Below are 23,126 nucleotides of genomic sequence, written 5' to 3' on the forward strand. Positions count from 1 at the left end.
CTTTTTGTAGCGATGAAACTTTGTGATGTCCACGGTCCCTGCCGAACTTGCGTAACGCTACTTTGTTAGTTTGCTTATGATGACTTGTGTACCTCTAGTTAATTAATTTGCATACTGTATGTTGCATCTAGTTGCTAACCCTTTCTTTTTCGGTGTTTCTCTAGTATATTTTGTTGCATATATATGATTGTACATCCTCTTCATGAACATGCATCTCTAACAGGTACCTAGTTTCTTGATGGCGAGATGGAAGTGCTATGTCGTGTACAAAGGGAAGGTTCCGGGGGTGTACAACGAGTGGCATGAGTGTCAGGCGCAAGTGAATGGGTTCTCGGGCGCCAGCCATAAAGGCTTCAAAAGCAGACAAGAAGGAGAAGCTAGTTACTTGAGGTTCACGCTAGCGCGAGAGAGGACTCGTAACCGCCACCTCATGTACTGCATAGTTCCGCTCTCACTCATAGTGATAGCTCTTCTCGCAAATACCTTTGTTTAGAAGGATGACGTTGTAGTTGCAAGTATTCGAGACTTGCATGTATCGCTATTTTCGAGATGATGACAAGATACCACTTTGTGTTGGATGATGTTTATGATGAGACTATTTGCATGTATATGCTATGATTACATTTGTGGTCTCGCAGGCATTTGCATGTGTATCATGATGACATTTGTATGTGCTAAAGATTCTTCTATAAAGCCTGTTCAAATACAAAACAAATATGCCAAAAAAACAAAAAACTACTAAAATTAGCAGTAGCGAGTGGACAAAAGTTAGCAGCAGCACGGTAGTAGCAGTAGCGCGCACAGGAGAAGCGCGCTATAGCTATTAGCAGTAGCGAGCTTCCATTAAGCGCGCTGCTGCTACACTTGTGTAGCAGTAGCGCTGGTGAGCACGCGCTACTGCTACGTGTTAGCTGTAGCGCCTTATTAGTAGCGCCGGTCCCCGCGCTACTGATACACCTAAAACCCGCGCTGCTGCTAGCCTTTTCCCTAGTAGTGTTTGGGGTTTATCTTCTTTTCATTTGGATTTGATTGTAGTCGGTCTATGTGTGTATTTTGGATGATGTATGAATTATTTAAGTATTGTGTGAAGTGGCGATTGTAAGGCAACTCTCTTTATCCGTTTCTTGTTCATTACATGGGATTGTGTGAAGATGACCCTTCTTGCGACATAACCACAATGCGGTTATGCCTCTAAGTCGTGCCTCGACACGTGGGAGATATAGCCGCATCGTGGGCGTTACATGATGCCACTTCTGCTATGCATGATGCTTATGATTAAACTACTTCTCTGCTTGATAATAGTGTGCCACTAGGTGAATATCTTGATGAACAACTTGCTAGGGTTAGAGAGAATGAAATTACTGAAACTGATGATATTACTGAAACTGAAGATTATGATTTCCCCCTAGATACGAATTGCCTGTTGTACCTGAGGGTTATGTTATGGATGAAGAAACAACTAGAGACTTCTTTGCTTGCAATGATAGAGAAGATCTTAAGAAACTATTTGCTAAGCTAAAAGAAAATTCCTTGAATGCTAGAATGAAGTATGATCCTAATTTTTCTACTTCACATGTCTTTGTTACTGATAAGGAATATGAATTCTCTATCGATCCTAAGTTAATTACTTTGGTTGAATCTGATCCTTTCTATGGTTATGAATCTGAAACTGTTGTGGCACATCTTACTAAATTGAATGATATAGCTACCCTATTTGCTCATGAGGAAAATATTTGCTACTACTATATTCTCAAATTGTTTCCTTTCTCATTAAAGGGTGATGCTAAGTTATCGTTTAATTGTCTTGCTCCTGGTTGTGTGCATAGTCCCCAGGGTATGATTTACTACTTCTCTCAAAAATATTTCCATGCTCATAAGAAACAAGCTGCCCTACGGGAAATATTTAACTTTGTGCAAATTGAAGAAGAGAGTCTCCCACAAGCTTGGGGGAGGCTTCTCCAATTACTTAATGCTTTGCCTGATCATCCTCTCAAGAAAACTGAAATACTTGATATCTTTTATAATGGACTAACCGATGCTTCCAGAGACCACCTGGATAGTTGTGCTGGCTGTGTTTTCAGGGAAAGAACTGTTGAGCAAGCTGAATTGCTATTGAATAATATATTGAGTAATGATAATGATTGGACACTTCCTGAACCAACTCCTAAGCCAACTCCGAAAAAGGGGTATTCTATTTCTTAGTCCCGAAGATATGCAAGAGGCAAAGAAATCTATGAAAAAAGGTATTAAAGCTCAAGATGTTAAAAATCTACCACCTATTGAAGAAATACATGGCCCTTATAACCCGACAAAGGTAGTAGAAGTAAAATGTCTCCATAGATTTGATGAAGGTGATATTCCTCATAATAAGTCTGCTAGTCAATGCTTGGATGAGTTTGATAATTTTATTGTTAAACAAGAAAATTTCAATGCTTATGTTAGTAGACAATTGAAACATAATGTTTACATGCTTGACCACTTGGGTGATTATATGAGTAGAATTGTTAATAATCTTAAGCTTATTAGTAAACATGCTTCCATGGTTACAACTCAAGTAGAACAAGTACTTAAGGCACAAGATGATTTGCTTAATGAGTTAAATAATAAGAACAATGATAATGCTGTTAGGGTTATGACTAGAGGTGGTAAAATGACCCAGGAACCTTTGTATCCCGAGGGTCATCCTAAGAGAATTGAGCAAGATTCTCAGAGAATTAATACCGATACACCTAGTCCTTCTAATAAAAAGAAGAAGAAAACTGATAGGACTTTGCATGCTTCTAGTGAACCTGATATAGACACACCTGAGAATCCCAATGATATTTCTATTTATGATGCTGAGACACAATCTGGTGATGAACATGAACCTAGTGATAATGTTAATAATGATGTTTATGTTGATGCTCAACCTAGTAATGATAATGATGTAGAGATTGAACCTGATATTGATCTTGATAACCCACAATCAAAGAATCAATGTTATGATAGGAGAGACTTTGTTGCGAGGAAAAATGGTAAAGAAAGAGAACCATGGGTTCAGAAACCCATGCCCTTTCCTCCTAAACCATCCAAGAAAAAGGATGATGAGGATTTTGAGCACTTTGCTGAAATGATTAGACCTATCTTTTTGCGTATGCGTTTGACTGATATGCTTAAAATGCCTCCTTATGCTTAGTATATGAAAGATATTGTTACAAATAAAAGAAAGATACCGGAAGCTGAGATTACCACCATGCTTGCTAATTATACTTTTAATGGTGGAATACCAAAGAAACTTGGAGATCCAGGAGTACCAACTATACCATGCTCCATTAAAAGAAACTATGTTAAAACTGCTTTATGTGATCTTGGAGCCGGTGTTAGTGTTATGCCTTTCTCTTTATATCGTAGAGTTGAATTGAATAAGTTGACACCTACTGAAATTTCTTTACAAATGGCTGATAAATCAACTTCTATACCCATCGGTATTTGTGAGGATGTGCTTGTCGTGGTTGTAAACGTTACTATCTTAACGGGCTTTGTTATTCTTGATATTTCCGAGGACGACAATATGTCGGTCATCCTTGGTAGACCCTTTTTGAATATTGCAGGGGCTGTTATTGATTGCAACAAAGGCAATGTCACTTTTCATGTTAATGGTAATGAGCATACGGTACACTTTCCGAAGAAACAACCTCAAGTTCATAGTATCAATTCTATTGGAAAAATTTCAACTATTACTATTGGAGGTTTTGAATTCCCTCTTCCTACTGTCAAAAAGAAATATGATATTCTTATTATTGGGGACATGCATATCCCCGTTGAGGTAACCTAGTGTTATTCGAAAATTCTCCGGTTTCATGTCATCCGGAAGAAGTTTATTAATAAGACTTGATCAACCTTGTTAATGGATTCCTTTTGATGAGCATGAGATGAATGAATTTAGAAGGCACAACTCTCTGTACCTATCTTTTACTTTCTGTTATTTAGATTAAATAAAGAAAAAGTAGTATTTTCTGTCTGTTTTTTGAATTATCCATGCAATAAAAAATGTCCCGAAAATAAAAGTTCTCCAAATTCCCTGAAAATTTAGTATGATTGTATATATAATATTTTAGAATTTGGCATAAGAACACATCATGGGGTCTCACCAGCTGGCCACAAGGGTGGAGGGTGCGCCCCCCCGACCTTGTGGGCCCCATGTGGCCCCTCCACTTATTCCAGCACCCATCCACTTCGTCTTCCTCCAGAAAAAATCATCCCATAGCTCAGACCCGTGTTCTTGCTCGTTTTCCTGCCATTTTCGATCTCCTTGCTCAAAGCTCCATTCACAAAACTGCTTTGGGGATTGTTCTTTAGTATGTGACTCCTCTAATGGTCCAATTAGTTTTTGTTCTAATGCTTTATTTATAACAAATTTTTGCTGTTGTGGTGACCTTGTTCTTGAGCTTACATATCACATTTATATGGTTCAAAGTAGTTTTGATGCATGATATAGCCTCTAGGCACTTGTAGGAGTAGTTGCTATCAATCTTGTTGAGTTTGGTTCACTTTTATTTCGAGTTACTAAAAATTTCAGAAATTTTTCAGAGGAAGAAAATGATGAGGAGATTGTTGAGAGGTTCCTCAAGCCGGGGTTCGAAGGAAAAAGAAAATGAGGAGAAACAGAAGCCCAAGTATAATCTTCCTCGTGTCGCGGAGAATCGACCGTGTGAATGGCCATGTGATGTATTCTTACATGCGGCTGGAATTTATGATGATTTCTAAAGCGAGAGTAGCTAGTTTACATTTTCCTGTTTTATGCTACCACTCATTATTTGCTGGGAGATGTTTAATTGGTCGTGGGGAGAGTGGAGGCCTGAGTGCTCCTGACCTTACCATTTTGCTAAAGGAAATATGCCCTAGAGGTAATAATAAAGTTGTTATTTTATTTCCTTACTCATGATAAAGTTTTATTATTCATGCCAGAATTATATTGATCGGAAACCATGATACATGTGTGAATACATAAACAAAAGACTGTGTCCCTAGTGAGCCTCTACTAGACTAGCTCGTTGATCAAAGATGGTTAAGGTTTCCTAACCATGGACATGAGTTTTCATTTGATAACGGGATCGCATCATTAGGAGAATGATGTGATGGAAAAGACCCATCCGTTAGCTTAGCATTTGATGTACAATTTATTGCTACTGCTTTCATGTATGTCAAATACATACTCCTTTGACTATGAGATCATGCAACTCCCGAATACTGAAGGAATACCTTGTGTGCTATCAAATGTCACAACCTAACTGGGTGATTATAAAGATGCTCTACAGGTATCCCCAAAGGTGTTTTGTTGAGTTGGCGTGAATCGAGATTAGGATTTGTCACTCCGAGTATCGGAGAGGTATCTCTGGGCCCTCTCAGTAATGCACATCATAATAAGTGAAAGGATCGAAATGGTTGACTAGAGGGGGGGGGTGAATAGGCAACTAACAATTTTTAGCTTTTCTTTAACAATTTAAACTTTGCATCAAAGTAGGTTGTCTAGATATGCAACTAAGTGAGCAACCTATATGATGCAACAAGGATAGGAACACAAGCAAGCAAGAGATATGAAACAAATAAGCTTGCTCAAGTAAGGGCACGAGATAACCAAGAGTGGAGACGGTGGAGACGAGGATGTGTTGCCGAAGTTCCTTCCCTTTGAGAGGAAGTACGTCTCCGTTGGAGCGGTGTGGAGGCACAATGCTCCCCAAGAAGCCACTAGGGCCACCGTATTCTCCTCACGCCCTCACACAATGCGAGATGCCGTGATTCCACTATTGGTGCCCTTGAAGGCAGCGACCGAACCTTTACAAACAAGGTTGGGGCTCTCTCCACAACTTAATTGGAGGCTCCCAACAAAACCACGAAGCTTCACCACAATGGAATATGGCTCCGAGGTGACCTCAACCGTCTAGGGTGCTCAAACACCCAAGAGTAACAAAATCCACACAAGAGATTATGGTGGAAGCAAATATCCTTTGGTGGAAGTGTAGATCTAGGTCTCCTCCTTCAATCCCTAGCAAATCAACAAGTTTGGGTGGCTAGAGAGAGAGATCGGGCAAGAGAGCTTGAGGTGCATTAATGGTTGAGTGAGAGGGGTCAAAGGTGAGTGTGGTAGGTGGGAGAAGCTCTCTTGAATACCAACCCTAAAAATCCAGCCGTTGCTGCGCTTTCAGCCCCGCAGCGGTACAACCGGTCCTTGTCCTGGTACAACCGGGACTCACGGTGTAGCTGCAGAACCCTACCAGGCGGTACAACCGGGCCACTAGGCGGTGGTACCGGTTAAGAGAATGACCGGACCAACCGCCCAGCCACCGCACAACTACCGCCTCGAAACAGAGACGAGACTGGTACTTGAGCGGTGCAAGACCGGAACAACCGCATGGCTCTGAGCTCTTGGACGGCGAAGTTCTGAGTGGAAGAACCGCTCAGACCACTGGTGGTACCGGTCAACAAGGATCGACCGGATCAACCGGGCCACCACTGCCCGAGAACCGCATCAGAACAGAGCCTTGAGCGGTACTTGAGCGGTGCATGGCCGGAACCACCGTCCTAGCCTTTGTTGAGCAAGGTGGCGGTACCACTGCCCGGAGGCAGCGGTACAACCGCTCGGTCAAAGCTGGAGAGCGTCAAGGTCCAGCGGTACAACCGCTCCAGGGAGCGGTACAACCGCTGGGAAGAGCAGAAACAAGAGGGAAAGACAGGGGGAACTCTCTCTCTCTCACAACTGAGGAAGACACGGAAGGGGTGAGGAAAGTGTACGTGAACTAATTCCCCCAAAGCTTCCTAATGAGGATTTGTAGGATCGAAAGTATGTCTAGAGGGGGGGTGATTAGACTACTTAACCAAATAAAAACTTAACCTTTTCCCAATTTTAGTTCTTGGCAGATTTAAGTTGTTTTAGGACAAGTCAAGCAATCATCACACAATTCAAGCAAGCATGCAAAGAGTTTATGGGCAGCGGAAAGTAAAGCATGCAACTTGCAAGAATATAAAGGGAAGGGTTTGGAGAATTCAAACGCTATTGGAGACACGGATGTTTTTCCCGTGGTTCGGATAGGTGGTGCTATCCTACATCCACGTTGATGGAGACTTCAACCCACGAAGGGTAACGGTTGCGCGAGTCCACACAGGGCTCCACCCAAGGGCAACGGTTGCACGAGTCCACGAAGGGCTCCACCCACGAAGGGTCCACGAAGAAGCAACCACCCACAAAGGGTCCACGAAGAAGCAACCTTGTCTATCCCACCATGGCCATCGCCCACGAAGGACTTGCCTCACTAGCAATAGATCTTCACGAAGTAGGCGATCTCCTTGCCCTTACAAACTCCTTGGTTCAACTCCACAATCTTGTCGGAGGCTCCCAAGTGACACCTAGCCAATCTAGGAGACACCACTCTCCAAGAAGTAACAAATGGTGTGTAGGTAATGAACTCCTTGCTCTTGTGCTTCAGATGATAGTCTCCCCAACACTCAACTCTCTCTCATAGGATTTGGATTTGGTGGAAAGAAGATTTGAGTGGAAAGCAACTTGGGAAGGCTAGAGATCAAGATTCATATGGTAGGAATGGAATGTCTTGGTCTCAACACATGAGTAGGTGGTTCTCTCTCAGAACAAATGAGTTGGAATGGTGTGTGTGTTCTGATGGCTCTCTCACTGAATGAGAAAGAGGTGGAGGGGTATATATAGCCTCCACACAAAATCCAACCGTTACACACAATTTACCAATCTCGGTGGGACCGAATCAGAAAACTCGGTCTGACCGAAATAGTAAACCTAGTGACCGTTAGGAATTTCGGTGGGACTGACATGCAACTCGGTAGGACCGATTCGGTTAGGGTTTGGGCATAACGTAATCTCGGTGAGACCGATTACACAAACTCGGTGAGACCGAATTTGGTAATTAGCTAACCAGAGAGTTGGTCAGGCAAACTCGGTGGGACCGATTTGCTCTTTTGATGAGACCGAGTGGAACTCGGTGAGACCGAAAAGTTACAAAGGGGAAACACTGAGTTTACATTGCAATCTCGGTGGGACCGATTCGCTCTTTCGGTGGGACCGAAAAGTTACAAAAGGGAAACAAAGAGTTTGCAACCCCATCTCGGTGGGACCGAGATCCTTATCGGTAGAACCGAATTGCTAGGGTTTGGCAGTGGCTAATGACAAGTGAAACTCGGTGGCGCCGGATAGGAAGAATCGGTAGGTCCGAGTTTGGCTTTGGGTTTTAGGTCATATGTGGAAGTGGGAGAGTAGTTGAGGATTTTGGAGCATATCATTAAGCACATGAAGCAAGAGGCTCATTAAGCAACACCTCATCCCTCCTTGATAGTATTGGCTTTTCCTATGGACTCAATGTGATCTTGGATCACTAAAATATAAAATGAAGAGTCTTGAGCTTTTGAGCTTGAGCCAATCCATTGTCCTTAGCATTTTGAGGGTTCCACTTTCACATCCATGCCATGCCAATCATTGAGCTTTCCTGAAATAATTATCTTGGAATAATATTAGCTCAATGAGCTATATGTTGTTATGAATTACCAAAACCACCTAGGGATAGTTGCACTTACAGTCTCCCCCTTTTTGGCAATTGACGACAACATATAGATCAAAGCTTCGACAAAAGATAATAAGCATGAAATATATCGTCGCTTTGAGAAGTATGTGATAAGTAAGAGCTCCCCCTAAATTTGTGCATATTTAAAATTTGCTTTGGACTGCAAATGCACAAAGAGTTAGAGTCATGGGTTACTCTTCCATGTCACATACATCTTGGTGGAGCGCTCAAAATGATGAGATTGAAATGCATGCACTCATCACCAAGAATAGTGAATGATCACAAACGATAGATAGAATGGTAATATTTAGGCAAGCATTAAGCAAACATTAAGTGTAGCTTATGATCAAACACATGATCATCGATGTCTCACAAGCATAAGGACGTAGTATCTCACACACAAGCAAACAAGGTTCGAAAAACCACCAAATAAAGCAAGAGAGAAAAGCAACACACTCTCTCTCTCGAAGCCTATGATCTATACATCTTCTCCCCCTTTGGCAACAAGTTACCAAAAAGTTCCTAGAAAATGCATAGTGCTAAATCGACGCTCAGGCTTGATCTTCAGGTGGTGGTGGAGTCCGGATCACTCCAAGGACGAAGGCTTCTGTAGATGTTGAAGTAGTCGCTGGAGTTGGAGCTGAAGTAGATGCTGGAGCTGAGGCTGTAGCTGGTGCTGAAGTGGTGGCTCTAGTGTCAGCAACTGGCATGGCGGACGACCTCGGGCCTCGTGGCACTCTAGAAAAAGCATGAGTCGTGGTCCTGCCTCTCCTCTCATTCATGTCCTCCTAGAGCTGCTCCACGGCAGATTGAACTTCCGTTACCTTGACGTCCAAGTCATAGAACTTCTGTTCCATGATCCTCTCTAGGCTCTGCTGATTCTTAGTGAGGGTGGCCAGACTTTGCTCAATTCTCAGCGTGGATGCAATCAAGTAACCAAGCTGCTCTTGTTTGGTCTTCAAGAAGTACTCAGATGCCTCCTCTTGAGTAGGCATCCTGGCAGCTTTTTCCTTCCTCGCCTTCTCCTTCTTTGAAAATGCTTGTGCAGACGATGGCTCGTTCTCAGTCATCACAACTTCATTGTCCTCGAAATCTGGACGGATGGGCAGGTGTTCCTTATCCAACAAATATACGCCCGTGCCCATCTTGGAGTTGATGAGCTCCTGAATCTGAGGGGCATATCCACAACTCCTCTTCTGATCTGCCGCAGTCCTTTTGATCGTTTCCACTATGAGGCTCATAACTTTGAATTTTTGAGGCACATCAAACACATGTAGCAAGTTGATAGCATGGCCTCTAATCATCTTGTGATCTCCAGACTTGGGCAGAAGGGTGTGCCTAAGGATCCAGTTGATTGTAGGCAATCCTGAGAGCAGATAATGCACTGAGCCAAACTTGAATGTGTCAAGAGCTTCATTGGGAATTTCCTTGTACATGTTTGACATGGAGTTATGGTCCATCTTCTTCTTGGCATAGATATCCAAGTCCTCATCTTGCTCCTCTGGGGCATTAATGATCTGTGCCCACTCAGCCACTGTAGATTGATACCTTGTACCCTCAGACATCCATGTAATCCTCCCATCTGGATAAAAATGTGCCGTGGAGTAGAACTGCATGATAAGTTCCTCATTCCACTTTGTGAGCTTCTGCCCAACAAAGTTAGCTACTCCACAAGCACTAAAGCTGTCAAATACTCCTGGGTAGTACTCCTCATTCTCCTTGATATATGTCCAATCAACCCATCGCATATCACAGACAATGGGCTTCTTATCTAGCAGCACCGTCTCATAGAAATCCTGCTGCTCCTTGGTGTGAAACCTGTAGTCCACGGCAGTCCTTCTCCTTGAAGCATATGGGTCTGCTTCTCTCCACTTCCTGAGCCCTGAGTCTCTCCTGAGCTTCATATCCTCAGCCACAGGATGAGCATCGTTGTGGTCTGGGATCTTGGGCTTGAGCTTCCGAAGGACATTCTCTTCCTCATCCTCAGCAACAGTCTCAGGCACTGGGGCCTTGTTCTTCTCAGCTACAGGAATGCTCCATGTGTTCCTCTTGGGCTTTGGCTTAGATGCAGCCTTAGGTGCTTCCTTGGGCTTGGATGCAGCCCCCCTGACCTTATGGCATCTCCCATAAGTTTGGGTGCCTTGGGCGCTGGTGCAGCTGCCTCTTCTTCCTCCTCCTCTTCTACCATGATGGAGGCTTTCCCAAGCACTTTGGCTACAGTCTTCTTCACTCTTTCTTTCCTCTTCTTGCCCTCAGTTGCAACAGGCTCAATGGGAGCAGGCTTCTCAGTTGAGGCTCTAGCCTTTGACATGGGTTGCCTGCCTGCTGGCCTCTTGATTTTCAGGCCTGGCTTTGAGCCTTGAGCTGGCTCAACTCTCTTCGAGGTGGCCTCTTCCTCTGCCACATAGTCCTCATCTTCTGAATCTGAGGTTTTCTTCTTCCTTTGTCTCGTGGCAGCCTTTGGCAAATTGCTAGGAGTGCTCCTGCTGCCTTCATCAGATGAACTGGAGGGACTAGTGCCCTCACTCATGACCACCTGCTGCTCTGACAGATTCTGGCTATCACTCTGGTCTGACATGCTGCAAACTGACTGCTGACCCTGTGAATAGATTATAGAAGAGATAGAGTGGATGAGCATCACAAAATGCAGAGATTTTTGCAAAAACAATGATCCAAAGACTTAGTTTTAGTTTCCCACTGAAATCATCTCGGATCTACCGATTTTCAAACTCGGTGATACCGAAGCAGTTTTGGAACCTAAACTAGTGAACTCGGTAGGACCGAGTCACAGTTCGGTGGCACCGAGACTGCTCGGGTTTCACTGAATTCAAAAATTGGTCACATCGATAAGTAATTCTCGGTCAGACCGAGTCTCACTTGTGCAATGGCATAAGCCAAATCGGTGGGACCGAGTTTTTCAACTCGGTGGGTCCAAGATGGTTTCGGCGGAAACCTAAACCTAGAATTTTTGAATCAAACCTAATCTATGAGTGTTTTGACTGGATAGAAGATTATCAAACGTGGCCAGAAACAATGTGATCACAATGTGCTAGGAATCAGATTGAGGAATAGCACAAAGATCAAGTCCATACCCTAGTTCGGCGTGGACTTGCTACGGCGACAACGGCGGGGCAGAAATCCCGTTGACGGCGATGGAGACCAGCGACTGGAGGCTGCTAGCGGCGAGAAGACGATCCGGAGACCTCGAGGGCAGAGCAGGCTATCGCGCGGGCGAAGAGGTTTTGGAGAAATTTCCAAAATTCTGCCCGTGACTATATATAGCCCGACCCTGTTGGTGTGACCGAGTGGAACAACTCGGTGGCACCGAGATTCATAACTGCGTGCAGTTACTGAAACTCGGTGAGACCGAAAGGTTCAAATCGGTTGCACCGAGATTGAAAACTTAGATCAACTTAATGATCTCAGTAGGACCGAAAGTGGAGTATCGGTCAGACCGAGAATCATAAAGAGGTTTTGGAAGTTTAAGTCTATGACGAACCGGGGACTCCGAGCGCTCCTCACACAGAGTGGTTCGAATCTGACTTGATCAAATTTTGTGATGCAGCATGAATAGAGTTTGAGACGAGAAAAGCATAGATAGCTAGAGGAGGTTCTTAGGCATTCTTGTCCATCCACTTGGCAAAAGAAGATAAAGCCGAACAATCAAAGCAACAAGTGGATGTCCTCGAATGAGTAAAATATGCAATCAGCATGCTCACACAATAAGATAGCAAATGAAATATGTGGCAAAGCATGCACAACCAATTCTAGCATCTATCAAGCAATTTGTGATGACTAGGTCATCTATATATGAGTATATTGACTTAGGAGTCAAGTGAGAACACTTGATCGTAGGTCATACTCATCGTTTAAGCTCAAGTGGGGTTACCACTTTTACATAAAGCATTGTTTTGTTCACATCTTTAGAGTTGCTTTAGCTCATTCTTAGAGTAAAGCTCCCCCTAGATGTGATATCCCCCCCTAAGAGGGATGAACTAACCTTGGGTTTTGTCGATGATGACTTCATGTAGACTTTGAAGATGTGGATGCTCAATGTTGATGTAGATCTCTTGGAGCTATCCATTTGAGTGAATTGCACTTTCAATACCTACATGGGTTAGTCCCACAAGGAACAAACAAGGATATCCATAGACATAGAGTGATGCACACAAAAGATGATGTCCATGAAAACTTTTAGGTTACCTTGTCCCTTGTCTTACCAACAAAAGGGTTTGTGACTCCTTGAACTAGTGCAAGATGTGGAAGTTGATTACACTTGTTCTTGCCAAAATGATAAGAGTGAAGTATGTTGGCGGAGTCACCCTCAAGAACTCTCTAGTTCTTCTTCTTTTGGATCCACATCATCTTGATGGGAATCCTTGGAGTTGTAGTCGTACTTGATGAAGTGGAATTTGAGGTAGTCTTGGGAATCCACTTGACTAAGGTCTTAGGAGCTTCTTCAAATGCATCAATTTCCTCTTGAAGCTTGTCCTTGCCTTTTTGCTCGTAGTCTTGTGGTGGAAGATCATCTTGAGCTTGTGTCCCCTTGAAAAACTTCTCTTGTTGAGGGACAAACTTTGTCTTGGGGTATTGATCTTCTTCCCATTCAACTCCATTGGCATTGAACTTTTGTTCAAAACCAATACCTTGATTCTTCCGGTGCATTCCTTGCTTGCGCACAATTTCCTCGAATTGCTTACTCCCGGCAAGGCTTTTGTACACTCCTTTCTCTATAATTCCCTTCAATAAGCTATTTTCTTGCTCAAGTGTAACTTGGCTAAGAGAATCATTAGTGGAATCAAGAGAACTACTAGAAGCAACAATATTGGATTTAGCATGATCATTGTTACTACTAGCGGAAGAATCTTTCTTGTTAGATTTGACTTGAGGCATGTAAGTGGATAAGAGTAAACGCTTGGCAATGTAAGAAGAACTTTTCTTGCGGAGATCATCATTGATTGCCTTTAAGAACTCATGCTCTTGCTCAAGATTGAGCTTTTCAAAGCGTAGCTTCTCATGAGCTCTTAAAAGTTCTCGATGATCTTCGAAGATAGTGTCATGAGCTAACTTAAGAGTTTTTAGTTCTTTAGTTAGAGCCTCAATCTTCTCCTTATCATTGTCATTTGTTTTATCTTGATTAGCATGATTAATTGGTCTTTCATCATAGTATTCATCAATAGAGTTGTCGCCAAGCAAATCATCACCTAACAAGTCATCTTCATCACTATCAAAATCAACATACTCGGGGTGTGTTACCTTAGGACCTTTGGCCATGAAGCATCTTCCAATTCCTTCATTTGGTGAGTCAAATATGTCGTAGGAGTTGGTTGACACAATTGCTAGACCGGCAACACCTTCATCTTGAGTATCTTCGGAGTCGGAGTGATAACTTCTCTCGGAGTGCCTGTCGGAGTCGGAGCCGGATACCCATTCACCAACATGAGCTTGATGTCTTCGTCTTGTGTAGCTCCTTGATGATTTTTCCTTCCTTTCCGAATCCTTGCTTCTCCGTGAGTATCTTCGTTCATAACGACCATCTCTACTCCTTCTCTCTCTTGGTGGTGATCCTTTGCTTCTTCTTTTTGGAGAATCTTCTCTTCTCTTGTAGGGAGCCGTACACTCGTTGAATAGTGTCTGGGTCTTCCACAATTGTAGCAGTTTCTCTCTCGACTAGAAGATCTTTTTTCATTGTAGGACCTTGACTTGGAGCTTCTATCTTTGCTTCTACTCTTGTAGAACTTGTTGAAGTTCTTCACCATTAAGCTCAATTCTTCATTGAAGTCTTGTTTCTCACTTGATGATGTAGGGGCTTCACATGAGGCTTTATAGGCACCACTTGACTTGTTGTGAAGTTCCTCTTTATCCTTAAGTGACATCTCATGAGCAACGATTCTTCCAATCACTTCCGTTGGCTTGAGATCTTTGTAATTGGGCATCATTTGGATCAATGTGCACACGGTATCATATTTTCCATCCAAGGCTCTTAGGATCTTCTTGATGATGAATCTATCGGTCATCTCTTCACTTCCTAAGCCGGCAATCTCATTTGTGATGAGAGCAAGCCTAGAGTACATTTCAGCGACACCTTCACCATCCTTCATCTTGAACTTGTCAAGTTGGCTTTGAAGCACATCCAACTTGGATTCCTTGACGGAGTCGGTACCTTCGTGCATATCAATCAAAGTGTCCCAAATTTCCTTTGCATTCTCAAGGCGGCTGATTTTTTTGAATTCTCCGGGGCATAATCCGTTGAAGAGAATATCACAAGCTTGAGCATTGTATTGCAACATCTTCAACTCATCCGCGGTAGCTTCACGGTTTGGTTCTCTCCCATCAAAGAAGTCACCTTGCAAACCAACACACACAATAGCCCAAACAGTGGGGTTATGTCCAAGAATATGCATTTTCATTTTATGCTTCCAACTAGCAAAATTAGTACCATCAAAGTAAGGACCTCTACGGTGATAATTTCCCTCGCTAGACGCCATACTCTCCTAGGTTGTGAAACCAAGGCTATGACCACCAAAAGCTATGGAGATCAAGCAAATGGAGACCAAAGCTCTGATACCACTTGTAGGATCGAAAGTATGTCTAGAGGGGGGGTGATTAGACTACTTGACCAAATAAAAACTTAACCTTTTCCCAATTTTAGTTCTTGGCAGATTTTAGCTGTTTTAGGACAAGTCAAGCAATCATCACACAATTCAAGCAAGCATGCAAAGAGTTTATGGGCAGCGGAAAGTAAAGCATGCAACTTGCAAGAATATAAAGGGAAGGGTTTGGAGAATTCAAACGCTATTGGAGACACGGATGTTTTTCCCGTGGTTCGGATAGGTGGTGCTATCCTACATCCACGTTGATGGAGACTTCAACCCACGAAGGGTAACGGTTGCGCGAGTCCACACAGGGCTCCACCCAAGGGCAACGGTTGCGCGAGTCCACGAAGGGCTCCACCCATGAAGGGTCCACGAAGAAGCAACCACCCACAAAGGGTCCACGAAGAAGCAACCTTGTCTATCCCACCATGGCCATCGCCCACGAAGGACTTGCCTCACTAGCGGTAGATCTTCACGAAGTAGGCGATCTCCTTGCCCTTACAAACTCCTTGGTTCAACTCCACAATCTTGTCGGAGGCTCCCAAGTGACACCTAGACAATCTAGGAGACACCACTCTCCAAGAAGTAACAAATGGTGTGTAGGTAATGAACTCCTTGCTCTTGTGCTTCAGATGATAGTCTCTCCAACACTCAACTCTCTCTCATAGGATTTGGATTTGGTGGAAATATGATTTGAGTGGAAAGCAACTTGGGAAGGCTAGAGATCAAGATTCATATGGTAGGAATGGAATGTCTTGGTCTCAACACATGAGTAGGTGGTTCTCTCTCAGAACAAATGAGTTGGAATGGTGTGTGTGTTCTGATGGCTCTCTCACTGAATGAGAAAGAGGTGGAGGGGTATATATAGCCTCCACACAAAATCCAACCGTTACACACAATTTACCAATCTCGGTGGGACCGAATCAGAAAACTCGGTCTGACCGAAATAGTAAACCTAGTGACCGTTAGGAATTTCGGTGGGACTGACATGCAACTCGGTAGGACCGATTCGGTTAGGGTTTGGGCATAATGTAATCTCGGTGAGACCGATTACACAAACTCGGTGAGACCGAATTTGGTAATTAGCTAACCAGAGAGTTGGTCAGGCAAACTCGGTGGGACTGATTTGCTCTTTCGGTGAGACCGAGTGGAACTCGGTGAGACCGAAAAGTTACAAAGGGGAAACACTGAGTTTACATTGCAATCTCGGTGGGACTGATTCGCTCTTTCGGTGGGACCGAAAAGTTACGAAAGGGAAACAGAGAGTTTGCAACCCCATCTCGGTGGGACCGAGATCCTTATCGGTAGAACCGAATTGCTAGGGTTTGGCAGTGGCTAATGACAAGTGAAACTCGGTGGCGCCGGATAGGAAGAATCGGTAGGTTCGAGTTTGGCTTTGGGTTTTAGGTCATATGTGGAAGTGGGAGAGTAGTTGAGGATTTTGGAGCATATCATTAAGCACATGAAGCAAGAGGCTCATTAAGCAACACCTCATCCCTCCTTGATAGTATTGGCTTTTCCTATGGACTCAATGTGATCTTGGATCACTAAAATATAAAATGAAGAGTCTTGAGCTTTTGAGCTTGAGCCAATCCATTGTCCTTAGCATTTTGAGGGTTCCACTTTCACATCCATGCCATGCCAATCATTGAGATTTCCTGAAATAATTATCTTGGAATAGTATTAGCTCAATGAGCTATATGTTGTTATGAATTACCAAAACCACCTAGGGATAGTTGCGCTTACAGGATTCCCTCTTGATAGTACGGGTACTCTACGACCAAAGAAAATAAAAGCGTAGAGGACACATCTTCGATCTTTTCCTTCGAGAGGCAATAGAAATCCGATGTAAGCCTAAGCATTGAGAACCTGAAACATATAGCATACGATTAGACCACAAAGGGTTGTCATCATCATCCAAAACATAAAGTAGGGAAATGCCCTTTCAATCTCCCCCTTTTTGGTGGATGATGACAACAACACGATTTGCAAGAGATAAGTCAACGAAATCTAGACGGAACTCCCCCCGAATGTGTGCCCCAATAGGAACTAGCTGTTAGAAAGCGTGGGCACACTTTCAGGACTAGACTCCCCCTAGATTTTATAGACTCACCACTCTGAGCACAAAAGGAGAAACAATATAATACTTAGAGTGCAATAATAACGATAATGGCCGATGAATGGAAAGGTAAAAGAAGTAACATAAGTCTCACACACAGCAAGGAAAGAAACAAGTCCACGAACAAAAACAAGCAAATCCCCGAGACCTATAGAACTCTCTCCCCCTTTGGCATCAAGACACCAAAAAGGAAAAGAGAGAAGCTAGCATCCCAAAGCTCAGGCGTCCTCCTCTGACCCATCGGTCGCATCTGGATCCTCATCATCAGAGTCGTCATCGTCGTCGTGATCAGATTCTTCCATGACATTGTCAGCTGCTGCAAACAAGGAGGATGGCTGGGGAGGGTCTTCATCATCAGTCCAGGTGCTATGGGTAGAAATCCAATGCTCCTCTGGGGTGATGCTCTTCTCAGAGCCACTCTGAACCGGCATGTTGAGGTGCCTCATCATTGCAATTTGGCGACGCCATGCAAGCTTCTCATTGACATGTGCCTCATACATCTTCTTCTGGATGTCAGCCTGGAGACAAAAGGTCTTCTTCACCTTGGCAGTAAGTTTGGCCACCCACGAAGGCTTGGCCCCTGGCTCCAACTCAAAGTCCTCATCGTCAGAAGTAGCATAGACATCCTCAGGAGCATTTTCAGGGAAGCGAGGCTCGGCATGCTTCTTCTTCTTAAGGATCTTGACCTCATGAACAGTGAGGTTGTCTGGATAAGTGAGGAGCTCTCCAGGATGACGAACAGCCCACACAGAGTTCAGAAGGCACATGACAAACGGGGCATAGATTGGGACTTTACGGTAGATGACCATGTTGTACATCTCATGCCCCATCCAATTTGAGACATCAAAATGTTGCTCCTGTCCCCACCATGGTCTTCATAGCAACCATCAAATCAACCAGATAACCATGAATCTCATCTTGATTGCCCACCTTGGGCAAGAGCACATTGCGGAACACATGGTGCATGATGTCATAGACCTTCTCCAAATCCTTGGATTCTCCAATAATCCCACGGCCCTGAATGTACAGAGGGGAAAGCTTCTCCTTAAGCATGGACTCAGGAAAATCATGAGGACGAATGCCACCCCTTCCTTCCAGACCGGTATCCTCGTACCCAATAGCATTGCAGAATGCCCTCCATGGAATGTGAAACAATTCATCGCAACACATGAAGGTGAGAGTGCGCGCATCATCTTCCCCAAAATGAACCGTGGCATAGAACTGATGGATGAGTTGAACATCAAAGTCACAGTTGACTGACATGAGCTTGACAAGATCAAACTCCTCGCAGAGAGCCAGCGCCTCACCAAAATACTCCATGTTGTTCCTCCAATGGTCAAGATCAATTGTCCACTGCTTGGCATATCTATTCTTATTGTGCTCAAAGAGTTCATGAACAATCCGCACTTGCATCTCATTCCGAAACTGAACGGTGGTCCAACGGGGAGCAATGGGAACCTCATACGGATTCTTTGATCGGAAGGCTTCCCAATCCTTGGCTTTCCAACGATGCAACGGCATAACCACACGTTGCTTAGCAGCTGCAGACTTTTCACGGCGAGTGGGCTTGGTGGGAATCACAACTTCTTCTTCATCATCAGACACAACCGGGCGCAAGGTCCTTCGTGCCCTCTTCTTGGTCTTGCGAGGAGCAGAGCGAGAACTAGAGCCACCTGAACACACACACACACACGAAAAGAACACACAAAAACCCAACAAGGATGAGAGGATTGCACCCACTAGCAGAAAAGGAACAAGTTGCAACAACAGAGAAGATAGAACAGTGCTTTGTGGTTGATATACTCCGGTTGTACCGGATCTTCCGCCGGTAGTACCGCTCCAGCGGTTGTACCACCCATAGGGGCGGTAGAACCGCTGACAGTGGCACTACCAGGGAAGATAGATCTAACTGAGGCATACGAATCACACAAGTAATATTCCGAATTCTAAGTGCTGCAAACAAGACAAGAGGCTAACAAAGATCTCTTCTATACCATAGTTAGAACACTAAACGCGGAAACTTAAGTAATGCCTTAGACAAGGAAGAACCCTAGAAAGATCTAGAAGCAAAGAACACGAGGCATTACCACCATCCATGGGAAGAGATCGGGAGGCCTCCACGGAGAGAATCCATGGAGAGCCAAGGATCCGAAGCGCGAGATGCACTCCGAGGTAGGGGTAGAGATGGCCGGCGGCTAGGGAAAAGAGAAGAGGAACGAGGACGAAGGGAAAAAGACAACCCTTCAGCCCCGTCGAGTATATATAGGCCCGTAGACACGCCCCGGTAGAACCGCTTAGGGGAGCGGTTGTACTGCTCGTCTGGTACAGACCGGTGGTTGGAGGCAATACTTCCGGTGCCTGGGAGGCAGCGGTAGTACCGCACGGCGTCAATCGGTAGTACCGAACATAGGTTACCGTGGGTTTGAGCGGTGGAACCGCCCAAGCATCGAATGGAGACCCATTGGGACGGCACAACCCGGTACCAGCGGTAGAACCGCCCGTGATACCGGTTGTACCGCCCGACCACCTATGCCCAAGCCAAGATCAAATGAGTGCAATCCGAAGGGAGGAAGAAAGGGGCACAAAACAGGAGAGAAGCAACACCCTAGGAGAACCCAACACAAAGAGCAAAGACAGAAAGAGAGAAAACAACACGAGAACAACAAGGCTAACGCCAACCTCCCGAAGAGAGGACGGTGGCTGAGGCCACCTATGTTTGAGTCAATTGGTATGGCACCGCGAAGAATTATCCTTGGGTCCATGACCAAAACTCGTCTTTGAAGCACAAGTTCCATCAAACATGGCTAATGTGAAAGACTCGATCAATTTATGCATAATGGGGGGAGGGAGAGTTCATGGAGAGAACATCACTCCCCCTATGTTCATGCCTACATCTAAACAAGACAAAATGTTGAGTACGGTGGGGTGTGCAAGAGTTCAAGCAACATTGCTCGAATCAATGATATTTAGCTCATGCCTTAACTCGCGAAATCTTGTTTCATCCAAGGGCTTTGTGAAGATATCTGCAAGGTTATCATGAGTGTTGACATAGTTGAGCTCGATCTCTCCTCGCCTAATGTGATCCCGGATGAAGTGATACCGGATCTCAATATGCTTCATCTTGAAGTGTTGCACCGGGTTGAGAGAGATCTTGATGGCACTTTCATTATCACACCAAAGAGGCACTTTGTCACAAATGACACCGTAATCCTTTAAAGTTTGCCTCATCCATAAGAGTTGTGCACAACAACTCCCGGCTGCAACATACTCTGCCTCAGTGGACGAGAGAGACACACAACTTTGCTTTTTGGAAGACCAACTTACCAAAGAGCAACCAAGGAATTGGCACCCTCCGGAAGTGGACTTCCTATCCACTTTGTCTCCCGCCCAATCAGAATCCGAGTACCCTACAAGCTTGAAGTTTGATCCTCTTGGGTACCATAAGCCAAAGTTTGGGGTATGAGCCAAATATCGAAAGATTCGTTTGACCGCCAAATAGTGACTTTCCTTAGGTGCGGCTTGAAACCATGCACAAATTCCCACACTCAACATGATGTCCGGTCTAGATGCACAAAGGTAAAGCAAGGATCCAATCATGGAACGATATACCTTTTGATCCACCACTTTACCATTGGGATCTAAGTCAAGTTGGCACTTGGTGGGCATTGGAGTGGAGGCCGGCTTGACGTCACTTAGCTTGAATCTCTTGAGCATGTCTTGAGTGTATTTGGATTGAGTGATGAAGGTTCCTTCTCTTATTTGCTTCACTTCGAACCCTAGAAAGAACTTCAATTCTCCCATGGAGGACATCTCGAATTTTGAGGTCATGAGAGGGGCAAATTCCTCATTGGAAGCTTTGTTAGGAGAACCAAAGATAATATCATCAACATATAATTGGCACACAAACAACTCCCCTTTGACCTTCTTAGTAAAAAGAGTGGGGTCGATTAGCCCAACCTCAAAACCACGGTCTTGTAGGAACTTGGTAAGTTGGTCATACCACGCACGTGGGGCTTGTTTAAGGCCATAGAGTGCCTTATCGAGTTGATACACATGATCGGGAAAGTAGGGATCCTCGAACCCGGGGGGTTGCTTGACGTAAACCAATTCATTAATAGGACCATTAAGAAAAGCACTCTTCACATCCATTTGTTGTAACTTAAAGTTATGATGAGAAGCATATGCAATCAACATGCGAATGGATTCAAGACGAGCAACGGGAGCAGAGGTTTCACCGTAGTCGATACCCTCGACTTGGGAGTAGCCTTGTGCTACCAAACGAGCCTTGTTGCGAATGATAATCCCATGGGCATCTTGCTTGTTCTTAAAAGTCCACTTGGTTCCTATGACATTGTGATTCCCAGTCGGTCTTGGCACCAATCTCCACACTTTCTTGCGCTCGAAGTTGTTGAGTTCTTCATGCATGGCATTGAGCCAATCCGGATCTTCTAGCGCTTCATAGACCTTGTGGGGTTCCACACAAGAGACAAACACGTGATGCTCACAATAATTTGCTAATTGTCTACGAGTGCTTACCCCCTTTCTAAAGCTTCCAAGCACATTCGTCATGAGATGATCCTTGGTGGAGAGCTTGGAAGCAACCTTGGCGGCACGACGCTCTAATTCCTCCTCGGGGGTGAGACGAGGAGTGGTCACTTGATCATCTTGAGCGTCGTCTTGGGCTTGTTCTTGTTCTTGAACTTGCTCGGAGGAGAGAACTTGAACTTGGACATCACTTGATGTGTCAACACCGTTTTGAGCGTGATCTTGCCCCTGGTCATGTTCTTGAGGATGAGAGCCTTCATGTTGTTCTTCGGAAGCGTGTGGGCCTTGGGTTGGTGATGGCTCCACTTGAGTGGAGCTTTGTCCTTCTCCTTCGGTCACAAGGGGTTCCTCAATGGGTAGGATAAAGCCAACACCCATTCTTCTTATGGCTTGGGGAGGAATTTCATCACCTACATCACAAGTGCCACTTTGCTCCACTTGGGAGCCGTTATTCTCATCAAACTCCATGTTACACGTCTACTCAATAAGTCCCGTGGATTTATTGAGGACACGGTAAGCATGAGAGTTTGTAGCATAGCCAACAAATATGCCCTCATAAGCTCTAGCCTCAAATTTAGACAACCGAACACCTTTCTTGAGAATGAAACACTTACACCCGAATACCCGGAAGTACTTGAGGTTGGGCTTGTTACCGGTGAGTATCTCGTATGGAGTCTTGTTCAAGCCCTTGCAGAGGTAGAGACGATTGGATGCATGACATGCGGTGTTGATGGCTTCGGCCCAAAAGTTGTACGGAGACTTGAACTCCGCCATCATGGTCCTTGCCGCATCCATCAACGTCTGGTTCTTCCTCTCCGCAACACCATTTTGTTGAGGGGTGTATGGTGCGGAATATTGATGCTTGATTCCCTCATCACTAAGAAATTCATCCAATGTGTAGTTCTTGAACTCGGTGCCGTTGTCACTTCTTATTGTCAAGATCTTTGCATTGAGTTGACGTTGTGCTTCATTTGCAAAGTCAATGACGGTTTGTTGGGTCTCGCTCTTCCTCTTGAAGAAATACACCCACGTGTACCTTGAGTAGTCATCCACAATCACCAAGAAATACTTCCTACCTCCAAGACTATCGAAGGATGGGGGCCCAAAGAGATCCATGTGAAGGAGCTCCAAGGGCCTCTTTGAATAAATGATAGTCGTGGGAGGGTGTGCCTTCTCATGTAGCTTTCCTTCGATACAGGCACTGCAAGCACGATCTTTAGCAAAACTAACATTCATTAGTCCATGGACATGGTCCCCCTTGAGGAGACTTTGCAAAGATCTCATATTGACATGGGCTAAACG

The sequence above is a fragment of the Triticum aestivum genome, chromosome 3A, assembly GCF_018294505.1.
Source record: "Triticum aestivum cultivar Chinese Spring chromosome 3A, IWGSC CS RefSeq v2.1, whole genome shotgun sequence".
Taxonomy (NCBI): Eukaryota; Viridiplantae; Streptophyta; class Magnoliopsida; order Poales; family Poaceae; genus Triticum; species Triticum aestivum.